Below are 14,033 nucleotides of genomic sequence, written 5' to 3'. Positions count from 1 at the left end.
GCACGCTGTCCTGTAACGGCAGCACACCATTTAGAGCAAGAATTCGTTTTAATCATAAGGGGTATTTGGTTTATGCATACATTATACTATTACAGAGGAGCACAGCACACTGTCTTGTAATCGCAGCACACCATTTAGAGCAGGAATTCGTTTTAAGCATGAGGGGTATTCGGTTTATGCATACATTATACTATTACAGAGGAGCATAGCACACTGTCCTGTAACGGCAGCACACCATGTACAGCAGGATTTCGTTTTAAGCATAAGAGATATTCGGTTTATACATATATATATATATATATATACATATACATAGCAGACAAGAGAAGCAACCGCCCCCAAGACCAAGGAGCACAGGGGATCTCTTTTTTTTCTAGTTTTTCATGAATGGGAGAATAACAAAAGCAGAAGAAAAAACCACATGCCGCTGGTGGAATCTGAACCCACGACCTACAAATTTCGCGTCCCGTACTCTACCACCTGAACTACGGCGACAGCTGTCCTATCTTCTGCTTTCGAGGGTATTTATGTGTAGTGTAACCTAACCTTGAGAGTGTTCACCATTGCCACACACATCCATAGCGGCGTACGTAGTACATCCCGCATTACCACGATGCCACGTAGGAATGTGATCGAACGCTGAGGGCGGAAGCCGTGCGAGAACACTTATGAAACCTATGGCATCAAGGCTGCCAGATTCGAGACTGCAAAACTCGAATCTGGCAGCCTTGATGACATACGTAGCGTAAGACGGTTCTGGAGGTTAATATATATGTAGGCCGCAGCGATGCTTGATTAGTCTATATATTCTTTGTTCGATCTCTGACTTTCTCGGGAGGGAATTGACGAACCTGTGCACCAAATGCCTCGTCAGCCCAAACGTATTGTTTCGCCTAATCTCGCCTAATCTTGAACAGTTATCATTATCAGCTGATATCTATTGAACCCGACGTACGCGACTCGTAGCGCCCCCGATAGAATCGAAATAAAATGGCTGAGCTTTAACTCAGTTATAGCTAATGTGGCGAGCGAAAGACCGGGCTCCATCACTCCGCCCAGTCAAGGCCCAAGGGCTCTGACTGAAGTGAGCGCGGCGAGCCGCGCGCCATATACGGCCAATCAAGTGGTGATGTCACCTGGTATGGCGGAGGGTCGGCGCAGCGTTGAGCAGCGCAGCGGAGCTCGACTCCAGCTATGGCCAGTCACGTGGTATGACGTCAGGCATGTGAGGCCTGGCTCAAGGTCAAAGTGAAACATTGTTCACTTGAAAGTCTCAGCTCATAGAGAGGAGCTGTCGCTCCATAAGGACCCCGTCCTTGTTCACTGCAGCTCCATCTCCTTGTCACAGTGACGTAATTCTGTAGCCGGATTTGGGGAGGACGTGGGGAAGTCTGCGATTGATCTAACCAGCGCTGCCGCTCAACTTATGGGCTGAAACTGCGTTACCAAAGGCAAGAGCTCCGTTCCCGTAGGCGTTCTTGCGGTCAGTGACCATTCACCAACATGCTCACTCGCTGGTTTACTGTTTTACTCCAGTAGGGGGCTGAGTGAGACGGTCGTTTTCTCACGGGTCGCAAGTCAAGAGAAAACAAATGAAAGAACTGGAACGGAGTCCAAGCCCGAACTTTAAAGTTTAATTGATTGCATAAGGCAATCCCTAAGTAATACCACACCAGTATCCAGCCGTGCGCCGCCATACAGCTACAAAAGGAAGCTGAACAATTTTTTCCGAAACTTCGTAGTTGAAGAAATTCGTCCTGTCGCGAAGATCGAGCCCAGATCCACCTCCTGTCCACGGCAGGCAGTCTACCATCTCAGCTAACCTGAAAGCCTAGCAGATGGCAGGGCCAGTCCGTGTGCATCAACGATTTGAAGGGCTGAGCACAGATGGTGCAAAAAGTAATTACACCCTTAGTGTACACTTTGTTTAATGCCAACACAATAATAGCAGGGCTAACATTGGGAGACTGGCTTACCTCCAGACGTAGCACACCCGAGAACAGCTTGCTTGCGCGGTCCATGACGTTTGGCGTTACTTCGCTGGTCTTCCACATCGCTGGTCTTCCACGGTGGCCTTCCTACCACGAAGACTATCAAAACTCAAGCCCAGGAATATGCTTGGCGATGTCAGCAAACAGGGACGTCTGGTCAACACCATGCGTTAAGCAGTGGATCATCAGGCTCCAGAAGGTCGTGCATGGGTGTCTGCATCTCTCGGAGCTGCAAGAAACATCATGGTGAGAAAACGCACTAAACGTGAGCTGGTTGTAATATGACCTCGTTCTCAGCAAAATATCAGTGCGATTCATTGCTTAGCGGAGGTGCGTGGCCCCGCCATGGCGACCAACTGCGCCTGGCTGGAGACGCGAAGCCTTTCCCACTTTGGATAGCGGGAACTCTCGCCGCATCAGTTGTAGGCGCCAGCGTTGCAGCAGCTGGCATTACAGAAATGGAAGCATCACAGCACCCATCATCAGCATTATCAGTGTTTACTCACACGTAATTTATCCTGCCTTTTTTCAACATCACTCTGTCCAAACTCAAACTTCCACTACCATACGCAACAATTCTGGACAGAACCATTTTAAAACGAGAAAAGTTTATGAACGTAATTTTTTCATATAAGATTTCAGTATAACAATCAATATATCCGCCGACCACCCCTCGGCAGTCTTAAATGTTTTTTTTTTCCTATTACCGCTTTTGCTATAGGCAAAAGCGTTCCCTTTTGTGTTTCAATGCTAGTCTTCACTGTTCGATGCGATCGATGGAAACGTTAACGTTCTACTGTTACACATCAGTAAAATGAACCATTACCTTCAATATTTCTAGAACAGTATCTTACAATTTTTCAATCTTGAAAATTTTTGTCCGAGAACGTTGGGCATGTCGGGACATGAGAATCGATTTATAAAGTGCTTGGCAGCCAAAGAGGAACAGCCGTGTCCAGCAATCTAACAGACTGCGCAAAGGGAATGCATTTCTGCGAAGCAGGTGAACGGACTTTGCTGTACAAAGCTCAATCATTTATGTTAAGGTCAGCCAATAGAACTTGATTTTATCAAGTAGACTCCATTCAAGCAGCACACCATTTATCAAGTAGCACATCATTAAGAGCAGGAACTCGTTTTAAGCATAAGGGGTATTCGGTTTATGCACTCCAAACCAGTTTTAAACCAAATGGATCGCAGGTGTATTTGCTCAAATGCTTAGCATCTGACCACTTCATCAGCGGCGCTGTGTCTACACAAAATCCAAACCGAGTAAATTAGTACCACTGAAAGTGGATTATCAGCTACATTTCCTGATTTTTGCTGGGATGTCTCATTTTCCCAGAAAACAAATTTACGTCTCCATAAATCTGAGCAGCGACCTTAGTTCGTGCGAATCCCGCCACATCGCACACAGCCCTGTAAGGAAGCAATTGCCGCATCGACTTGGCTTCGCGTTTTCTCGACAACGCCAAGGACCCACCGTTATGCTCTACTCATTGTTTTTCTAGTGGCATATATTTATCTTTACATGCTCACGCCTCGCATAAAGATATGGTGTAGAGGATTCTCAACAAAACTGGACTGCCTGCGTGGAGAAGGATTGTCGTAGTTTAATTTCTGCCTCCTTTATCACTTGTATTATTGAGCGCTCACTTTTACGGGAGCTGTCCACTTCTGTCCCAAAGAATGATAATGGGTGTTGATCTAGATTCACAACCAGTGGAAAAAAAAATTGACACTCTGGGTTGTGCATGGTCAGTTCTTCAACTAGATTACATTAAAAAGATGTAAACCAAACTAGCTAGCCAATACACTGCAAAAGTATGCAACTAAGGAACTGCTACGTATACGCACAGCGGCAAAGCCCCCAATCTTCGCGTCGTGCCATATCTCCGTATTCTCGTCACTTAACAAGGCCCTGCAGCTAGCGCCACCTTCTCAGCAGCAACCAAAACTCAATCCTGAATAAACCTGATTTCCTTTTTGGTTCTGATTTCGCACAGTGCCCAAGCATGTCAGAAACGATAGATGCTTACTTGCGGACAACTGGAGACAAAGGGACGCAAGGCCTCGGGCTATGAACAAGTTGTCTATTCCAGCGTTAGGGGCACTTGCGATGAGCCTTTCCCAACCTTCCGGGAACATCTGCATTCGCAGGTCGTGGTGGAGGACGAGATCGTCTGCCGACCGGAACCAGTTGACCCAGTTCACGACGTAGTCGCTTTTGTGCCCAGTCACCATTGTGTGAGGATCGGCAAGGAACTCTGGGCGGCAGAGGTGGACGGCCGTGAAGAGTCGAAGGCAACACAGGCAGCAAAAACGGCCGCAACGACGTGGTCTACCGCAGAGGATGTCGCAACCAGGGGCAAAACTCTCGGCTGTAGAATGTGGTCTTCTAAGCCGCAGAAGTGGCCCAGGCCACCCAATTCGTGCATCATCTTGAGATCTACAGTGGGTAAGATAAAAAAAATGATGGCCGATTAGCGTAGTTAGGCGAGATGAGAATTAGGTGTGCTAGCAGTTCGGTTTCCACTTCCATTCTGGTTTTCAGATAGTGTGTTCACGGATGGCAGTTGCTGGGATAGCGATAATGGGTTAATGTCCATATATGCAATACAGCGAGCCATGAAAAGAAAAATAATAGGTGTATTGTTAGAAGTGGCCTGAAGAGGGCAGATTGCGTGAGGGAACAAACACAGGTTAATGACACCCTCGTCGAAATCGAGAGGAAAAAATGGGCTTGTGTAGTGCATGTAATGCAAAGGGAAGATAACCGCTGGTCCTTAAGGGTTACGGAGTTGATTCCAAGGGAAAGCAAACGCAGCAGGGGGCGGCAGGAAGTTAGGCGGGCGGATGAGATTAAGAAATTTGAGGGGATACAGTGGCCGCAGCTGGCAAAGTAACGGGTTAGCTGGTCAGACATGGGAGAGGCGTTTTCCCTGCAGTGGGCATTGTGAGGCTGATGCTAATGATGATGATGCAGCATTCGCTTAGTCCCGTGTAGCCGCTGCTCCTGTATGCAGCCTGGGTCGCGTCGCCTTGTGTTCCATTCCGAAAGTCAAGAATTAGGACAGTGAGGAGAACTCAAATTTTTTTTGTTAGCAAAATCTGATAGTTCGGCATTTCATGACTTTGTTGCCGCTTGTCCGGGAGCGAAAGATGCATTTATTTCAAAGAAATTTGGATTCGAAGTTGAAAAAGTTTTTCCCGCTGCTCCGATTCAAACTCAAGAACTCTTATGACATCACGGCGAGCTCTTATGACATCACAGGACGGAGTGACGTGAAGCGTGACATAAACGCAGACTCAGTGATTTCTGGTGGCTAGCGGTGCAGTCTAGCAGCTGCCGAAATGAAACCTACCGCTGCCGCACGCTGAAGGCATCTATCGGGGGTCGCTACAGTCGCTTCGTTTACGTTTGCACCGGCGTCTTGCCAACGTTACGATGGATGCCGTTCCCGGACTCGACGACGAAGTTCTCGCAAAAACTCCGGCCTGCATTTCAGCGACCTCAGCCCCACAGAGCGTGCGAGGCTCAGTACTGTTTGTGTTGAACAAAAGTCATTCTGCCATGAAGGCACTTCACTTTTACTTTTTGTAAACGTAGCATTCAGCCTGTTTCTGTACTGCCAAAGCTGGTGGCATTGAAGCCTAGCACACCATTATATTCCAGCAGTGGAGTGCTGGTCTTGTGTATATTTACAGCCAACAGAAAAATGTGCTGCAGTGAAGAGGAAGCACAGAGCAATGTCGATGTTGAATGCAGGGACACAACTAGCAAAATTGTTTTCTCACTTGAAACAAAAAATGGTCCGATTAAACTTCTAGAAATAAATGCCATTAAAGGGTACAGTGCAACTTTCTGTGGTTCACAATTTAATTAAGATCACCTTATTATGCTATAGACTGCTGAATATGTCTCAAAATAAAGCAAATTTTCTCAATATTAGTATTCTTTTGCTGGCATGCCTTACGCTTTTTGCTCTCTGAAACATTTTTATCACCTTCTTTGTCTTCTGGACAGCTTAGAAATATAGCTGCAATAATTGAAGTTACAGTAGTTATTGTAAGCACATAACATTTGATAAAAGATTTCAAATTTTCATATTTTGTACCTTCTTCCATGTTTTATTTAAAACAAAATAAGTTCAATTTACTGCATATGGAAGCGGAATGCCTTTTATTTATATAAAAAAGTTTCATAGTCATGTGTAAGAATGTTTTTTACAAATTTTTTGCAAGGTTACGTTTGGCTACTGCTTACAAACATGAGATGATGGCCACGACACGGAAAAATTTATTCCACCAAAAAAAAGCTTGGATAATGTTTGTCAATAAGCCATTTTTTTTTATTGAAGATGGTCAAGTGCTAAGTCTAGATCAGTTGGCATTGAATGACCCAATGACATTTAAATGCCAACTGTGTGCTGGTTTGAAGGAGCATTTATGATATTTTTGTACCTTGATTAATATTGCAGTGTAAGCAGAATGCAATTTGCACTGCCTGCATAATTGTAATGGTTCCATATCATGCCGTTTACTTTGCTCCTTGTGCGCAAACATATTGCCTTGAAACTACCGTAATTTTTGCTGCACGCATTCACCCCATATGGATACTGCTGCTCCTGAGCAGCATACACAACTGGACCTGTGGAGTAGTATGACTGTGTGAACCCTTGATAACTTTCTGGGAAACATTTATGCACTCATTTGGCTGCTTGGTATTTTCAAGTTTCATATGTAATGGCAGATGAAATGTTGTCCTAAGGATTAATGTGGCCATTCGTTAACACCATTTTACAGTAGCGATATTTGCAAAATGATTCATTCTATTTATCTAGTTTGTACTTTTGTTCACTACATGCTGCACGTATGCCTTAAGAAAGAGAATCAGAACCCGTTCCTGAGTAAAAAATTAGCCTGACTAGTTTGTTGTGGACATAAGGTTGCCACAGCTAGCATTTGTGATTTCCAAATACACATTTTTATGTGTCTGTATTTTTTCAAGGGTGGGTGCAGAAAGGAAACATCAGCTTGGAACCCCTTGGGGTCGTTTTCCAGATCTAGACAATCTCTTAATGTCTGACAGTATTTCAGTCTTGGCAGAACAGAACGCAGGGTAACACGACACAGACAAGACAGATACAATGCTAACAACTGAGAAATTTATTGCCTTGCTCAGAATAAATGCAGAAGCATCATCCAAAATGCAGCGAAGGAAAGTCATGGAATCCTCATTTTGTCACATTTGTTGTGATTATTTATCCAGATATGATAGTCAATTTCTTTTTTTGTTAATGTAAGTAAGTGGTGATGTACTTATGCAGGTTAAACAGTTCTTGTGTATGATGTAGGCCTCGTATATCTCATACATGAGCTAGCTATCAATCATATTTCCTCATAATTCTACTTCGGCGGAATTGTGGAACACACATTCCGACACACGTCTTGCTACCTCGCTGCCATATCCTGTGTGTGTTGCAGACATGTTCCATTAGATGAATGTTGACACACGGACCTTACTTCCCAACATATGACACTCCGCATAAAGAGGGATATTGTAAACTAAACCATTGTCACATGCCGTGACTTTGTATCTGTGCTCCATATTACACAGGGCTGAGACTTTGAAGCACTTTTGCTGGGCGCGTTGCATACTAAGTGCAGCTACTTTCTGCAAAAACAAATGAAGCCATCGCAAAGAACTTCTGCACGCTGCAAAAGAAGGTGAAGCGCCAAACAGTGAAGAACGAAAAACTTGTGTGAAGCCAACAACTTGACCAAACTAGGGCTGGGTGTGAAGAAGAGTGACGGCCTATGCCTGAATGCCTTCTTTACAGCAAAAACACACAAGGATAACTGGCCTTTCAATGTAATTGTCTCTGAACATGGATCGCGGCAGCAACCTTTAAGGTGGTATCTGCGAAAATTGCTCTCCTTGCTCACTGTGACAGATCCTTTCCTGGTAAAGAAGTCAGAAATGTCCGCATTCCTCTCGAACAGCTGTCCAGAAGGAGTGTCTTCTCTATTGTAATCAAGGACTTATATTACAAGCTGCCACATACCTCCTTGTTTGAGATGGTAAGAGAAGGCATTGATTCCATGGAAGCACAATTCCAGAACCAATGCAGATAATTCCTGGAATTGATAAGCATCTATCTGCGTTCTGCCTATGTAATGTTTAATGATCTGTACACTCAATGGCAAGGAGTATCCACCTGTTCCTACATTTCACTGACTCTCAGTGACCTTCTGCTAGCCTGTCAACATAGCCAATTAAAAGAAGCTTTGCATGCACCAATATGATGACGACGTTCCTGCTTGTGGACGACTTCCAAGTAATCCACAAGCTTCCTGACCCAGGGCAACACAAGAGCATTGTTGACATCTTTAAGACCTTCTTCGATGTTCTTGCCAACTTTGAGCTAACCAAAGAAATGCCAGTGGAGGTACAGCTTCAGTTTCTCGATCTATGGCTATACCTAAGAGAGGTTGACATGTATTGATATTATTTCTCACGGTCGAAAAAAAGGCTGTGGCCGCAGATGCACTGAAAAATGCCCCAAGCAGATTGTATATTGACCGTCAGCAGGAAAGCTTTGAGGACCAACTGACACGGTTACGTGAAGCTGGTTTCCAAGATGACCTCATCTGCAGCCTTGGCCTCAAGATAATGAAAGGAATTTGCCAATCTACCCCAACGAGGCTTCAGAAATAACAGAAGTTCGCTGTCATGCCATATGTGCACAATGTCAGCCACGCTCTAAAGAAACTGGTCGGGCGGGCTTGTGTGAACTTAGTATGCAACATGCCCCGCAAAGGTGCTTCAAAGACAGCCTAGTGTATGACAAAGCAAAGAGACAAATCCACAGCATGCGGCAGTGGCTTAGTTCACGAGATCCCTCTGTCATGCGGAGCGTCATATGTTAGGACATAAGGTTCGCGTGTGAACATCCGTCTAACGGAACATGTCGGCAACACTGAGACAGGATATGGCATATGGCAGCAAGCTAGCAAGACGCGTGTCGGACTAAGTGCATTCCCCACTTTCGACGACGTAAAATTCTGAGGATATATAATAGACAGCTCATGCGCAAAATATACGAAGTGTACATCATACATAAGAATTGTTCAGCCTGCGTGAGCACAACATCAGTAATGTTAAGGAAAAAAGAAATGACTATCTGGATAAAAAAATATAACAGATGTGACAAAATGACGATTCCATGACTTTCCTTCTCTGTATTTTGGATGATGCCTCCTGTATTTATTGTGAGCAAAGCAATAAATTCCTCATATGTTAATCAGTGCTGTAGCTATGTCTTCTTTGTGTACTGTTACCTGTGCAGTTTTGCTAAGAATCATGCACCAACTGGTCCGGCTGCTTTCCGTGAAGTAGTTTAGTGACCTCGTACAAATTTTTCTAGATGCCTTTGAGTTTACTGGCTGCAGACACGGGAGATATGTTACTTAGCATAGTTGCCTGCCTTTCAAGATGTCGCATACTTGGGATAATAATGCATGCTTTGTGTTGCGCTGCAGCGGACCACTGCTATGGAAGGGGTTGCGTTGCTGACTGACAGAGATAGTATGTTTTCTGCTGTCACAGTAATGTTACACCTGATTTGTTGTTGGTGCAACTAAAGCATTATGAAGTGCACTATTATCTTCGGTTTTGTTGTCATGGTGTTTTGTGCCATTTGTGGATCCTCTCCTGCAAGGCCAGTGGTTTGCACTAGCTTACAGCAGTTCGTGCAGTATTAATTGCATGGCCTGACAGCCTTCATTCCAATTCCTCACAGGTATCTTTTTAGCTAAAATATTGTTTATATAATGCTGTTTGGAGCTATTATCTCCGACACCACAATAGCCTCTTTGGAATGGTTCAGAGAATAACAGCTGGTGCTTGTTTGCCATATGGGCAGATTTTATTCTTTCTGTTAGGGTTAGCATGCATAACATCACACATGAGGAATATGTGATGAGCAGCAAGTTGTGTTGGCATTTTATAAGGATCATTGAGCAATGTGAGCTGATATGAAATGCTTTACTGTTTTTGTGTAAAATGCAGACTCGCATCATGCATGCCGTTCCCCAAAGAAAATTCTGAGGAGGCTGAGAACTTGTTCATCAAGAGAGGATGACTACTCAGCAGGCTCACCAATGCAGTTCAAACTCCACAACTGCCATAATGTCAGGATTAGGATGTTCAGCGTAACCTACCTTAAGTTTGCGCACAAGCTTATGCATCTGAACTCTTAATCCTGGCAGTAAGTGTCACGGTCGAAGCCTTCCTCAAGCTGGTTTGTAATGCTGCCCAAGCGTGAATTTTTTATTTTGTTTCCACTGTTAAATTAGTAGGTAGATACAAGTGCAATGGAATCTTATTTTTGCGGCACCATAACACTGATAAAAGCAGATATGGTGCAGTTGTTCATGGAAATTATTGCATTAGTGCTCCTTGGATGGCACTAGGAAATTCGTTGGTAAAGCTTCTTGCGTTTTGTTTATGGATGTGTTTTGTTCTGATAACAAAAATTTCCACATTTCTGCAGTATTGCGATTTGCGTATCAATGAATGTCTTCCGAAGATGCACACAACCTGTCTACTGCAATGAAGAGCTCCAGTAGTACAGGTATATTACATTTTGTAGGCATTATAATGGTAAATTTAAAGAACCCTTAAGGAAAGTAATTAAAGTGGGAACAAATTATGAACCCACTGCACGCATATTTCCTGATGAGTATAGGGGTGTAAGCAGCACCAAAATGCCAATGACTCGGCAGTAATAGTGTGTGATTCACCCCAATTCCTTTAGGTCACGTTTTCTCATTTTCGGGCTGGTTCTTTTGTGAAACAGCAGCGTGAAAGATGTATGAAAGGGCAACACTCTCTTCTGGGCCGAATGCAAGGGTGCGAGATATAGATGTCTAAAAACGACTTTAAAGATGTTTTATAATTTAGTCATGTTCATTTCCATCCGTGTCCATATCCACAGAGGCCCAGATAATCCGTCTCTCTTTGTCTGCTTGTAGCCAAGCTTGTAACTGTGCACTTTCTCTCACTTAGGTGTTCATTTCGGGTGGGGCATAAAGCCTTTATGCAGTCTATGTGTGCGTTCAGAGAATTGTGGAGCGGAAATGAGATTGGCTTTCAGAAGCATTATTCACAATGAGTGCGCCTAATGTAAAGGTACTTCAAGAGTCACAAAAAGTGCCCTAAGGTGTGTATAATGCGGTTGTGAGGGGTAGGAAAAATGAAGGCAGCAGCTAATGCTCCTCTGCATTTTGTCACAGGAGGTGTTAGCTAGGACGACTTTGGCTCTCAAAATATGTAGTTGCCTTTGGTGCAGTGCCTTTTCTATATTCCTTGAGGACGAAAGGGGTAAGGCCGCTATCGGTGATTCTGTGGTAAGTCTTCTCATCTCCAGCTGTGCCAGGCTGAGCGCAGTGTACTCATTTTCGTCACGTAAGTGGGCAGCGCTGGATATTTGGATGGTGAGGTGCTGGGTTCAAACCCCAGTGCCATCGAGTACCCACTGGCTTTCTAATGGGTACAAGATTTCGCCCAGCCTGGTGCTCAGCTCTTCTGGGGCGAGATGATTGGGAAGAGGGCCTTGGACCAAATTGTTGCCTTGAAAGGCCAGTGATCTGTTCCGCCGTCAATCAACCCTAAATGCGCCTCGTGCAGTAAAAGCTCACTTGTGACCCTTGCTGTCCAAACATTGGTGCCAGTTTGCATGCTGAGCATAAGCATTATGAGGAATTCGGCACAAGCGCCTCTTGTTCACATGGCTGCCGCAACGTTGCTCATAGCTTTGAACATTTAAAAAATTGTGCGGCAACATCATTCCTGACGTAACAAAGAGAGAAAGTGATGGAGTGGTTGCAGAACAGAACACACTAGGCTGATAGGCGTAGCTGCACTGGCGGGGTACTGTCCCGAATCCTTGGTAATGGATAGGCTTGAGGCGGTCATTTTCGAGTAACAGTCTTACCTGCGTATTTGGCAGTTCTAGTTGCCTGGAGGTGAGGTATTGGGGTAGGTCCAAGCAAAGATGCCTGCTGCGGTGTCCCGGTACGCTTTCCTGGGCTCCGTTGAGAAAGGGGAGGGTTCCTGGTTTCTTATGTTGAACTGTTTGTGGGCTCGTTTCTTGGTGTTCCAAGGCTTTGTGCAGGAATTAAATCCAGCGGAGTTCTCCGTTCTTTCTCCTGGGGTATTTTCACTTATAGAAAGGAGGTCCTCTTGAGAGACGTCGGTCCTTTGCCTGTCTCACGAGGCATTCTGGGTCATTGGAACGTTTCCCTGCACAATGAAAGCAGAGTAAGGAGCAGCCATGATCCATGTCAGCATGTTCGAGTTGTTTGACGCAGTTACCACATCTTATCAGGGTTTTCGTGGGGCAGAGAAGGCAGTTATTACAGAATTAGGCTTTCGGACGATGTGGTTCACATTGGAATGGTGAGTGTTTGTATAGCACCTCCCTGGGGAGAGTGCTCCCTGCAAAAGTAATGATCGCTGTTTTTGAGCTTCCTATCATTCTCGCTGCCAAGATCCTGGCTTCAGGCGATTCATGAGCCTTTCCGAGGGCGTACCCGGTGCAATTCCATGGATCACCCCTGTACAAGAGTTGATCGGGGCGGCGATGCATGCTTTTACAGGGTATTCTTTTTCACTAAGTACTAATTTGGTAATGGAAGCAAGCTTTGCCGCCACCAATCTTTCCGGCGTCTCAAGGATGGCTAAATTTTCTTCCGTTCCAACACTCAGGGTAATGCCTCGCGCTTCATCATGCGTGAGGCGAGCTCTCGCAACTGCTTACTTAGCAATACCACTCATGTAAAGCCCTCACCCAGGAGCCCTAGTCCGCAGTAAATAAATTAAATCATCCGTAAGGTGGTCGGAATATGGCTTGCACGCGAGCGTCGACAGAGTACAGAGCTCCAGCGGCCGTTAAGACTAGCTCTTTGTAACTTGGTCAGGAGAAACTGAGCCTGCGCAACGTAGTCGAGGCACTTACCTAAAGTGAAGCCTTCCAAGGCGATCCACGAGTTTTTTAGGAGTCGGTCCGGTCCGATATGCTACAGCGAGGGTGGCTGTGCCGAAATGGGAAGCCTTGTCAGCGCCTTAAAATTTTAGCGTGGCCAGCTGGAGTGGGCGCCGTGTCTGGAACGCCAGCGCGAGCTCGAGCCGCGAGGCACGGAGGAGCGAGGCTCGCGTTGGCGTTCCAGACTCGGCGCTCACTCGTTGGCCACGCTAAAAGGCGCTGACAAGGCTTCCCATTTCGGCACAACCACTTGGCGACGGCTGCTGAGGGGGTGCATGGGGGAGACTGGCTTGCACACGGACGTCGACAGAGTACAGGGCACCAGCGAGCGTTAAGATCTGCTCTTTGTGTCGTGGTCGGTAGAAAGGTAGCCTGCGCAACGTAGTCGAGGCACTTACCTAACGTGAAGCCTTCCAAGGTGGTCCCCGAGCTTCTTCGGAGTTGGCCCGGTCCGAAATGATAAAGCGAGGGTGGCTGTAAGCGCCTGTTAGCGTGGCCAGCTGGAGTGGGCGCCGAGTCTGGAACTCCAGCGCGAGCTCGAGCCGCGAGGTACGGTGGAGCGAGGCTCGAGCCACGAGCCACCCGATCGTGCCGCCAAGCCGACAGTAAAAGCACAGCGCTTTGATCAGGCTTTGAATGAAACGACGGGGCCCATATGAATCAAAATGCGCTACATCGTGTTGGCAGGTTAGATGGAAAAATAGAGGAGGCGCTGGATGGGGCGCATCACGAGCCTCCTCTATTTTTTTCATGCCCGCTCAACCGCGGGGAACGCCGTGGCGGCGTTCGCGCTACTACGCGAAGCTGCCGACGAGTGGCGCGCGCAGCCCTGGATGGAGCAGACGACGCGGCAGGAGTTGCACGCACCGTAAAACGCGGCGCGCAATTCTGCTACTGTGTATACTCCTCTTCCTTAATAAGAGTTATATGCGGGCACGATCGTTAAAGTGCTATGTTGTTTTTGTTAAGCCATGTGCACATGCACTTTAAT

The 14,033-nt window shown here is 45.9% G+C and overlaps 1 protein-coding gene across 3 annotated transcripts in view; it reads right to left on the bottom strand.

Moving 5' to 3' along the window:
- The window catches only part of LOC144113643 (uncharacterized), a 31,886-nt gene extending 18,060 nt beyond the window's left edge, over positions 1 to 13,826 (bottom strand). Inside the window, exons 1-4 of one of the 3 annotated variants that reach the window (XM_077646830.1) lie at positions 13,441 to 13,826; positions 11,993 to 12,300; positions 4,031 to 4,440; positions 1,977 to 2,220 (exon numbers count right to left, since the gene is read on the bottom strand). The gene's annotated coding sequence lies outside the window, so the exon portion shown is untranslated. Of the gene's footprint in view, positions 1 to 1,976; positions 2,221 to 4,030; positions 4,441 to 11,992; positions 12,301 to 13,440 lie in introns of those variants that run through there. The other 2 variants (XM_077646831.1, XM_077646832.1) reach the window with 2 other exon arrangements.
- Between the last annotated feature and the right edge of the window lie 207 nt (positions 13,827 to 14,033).

Source organism: Amblyomma americanum, chromosome 1 (assembly GCF_052857255.1).
Source record: "Amblyomma americanum isolate KBUSLIRL-KWMA chromosome 1, ASM5285725v1, whole genome shotgun sequence".
NCBI lineage: Eukaryota > Metazoa > Arthropoda > Arachnida > Ixodida > Ixodidae > Amblyomma > Amblyomma americanum.
Note: the sequence above shows the minus strand (reverse complement) of the source record. Positions and strands in the feature narration are given on the sequence as shown.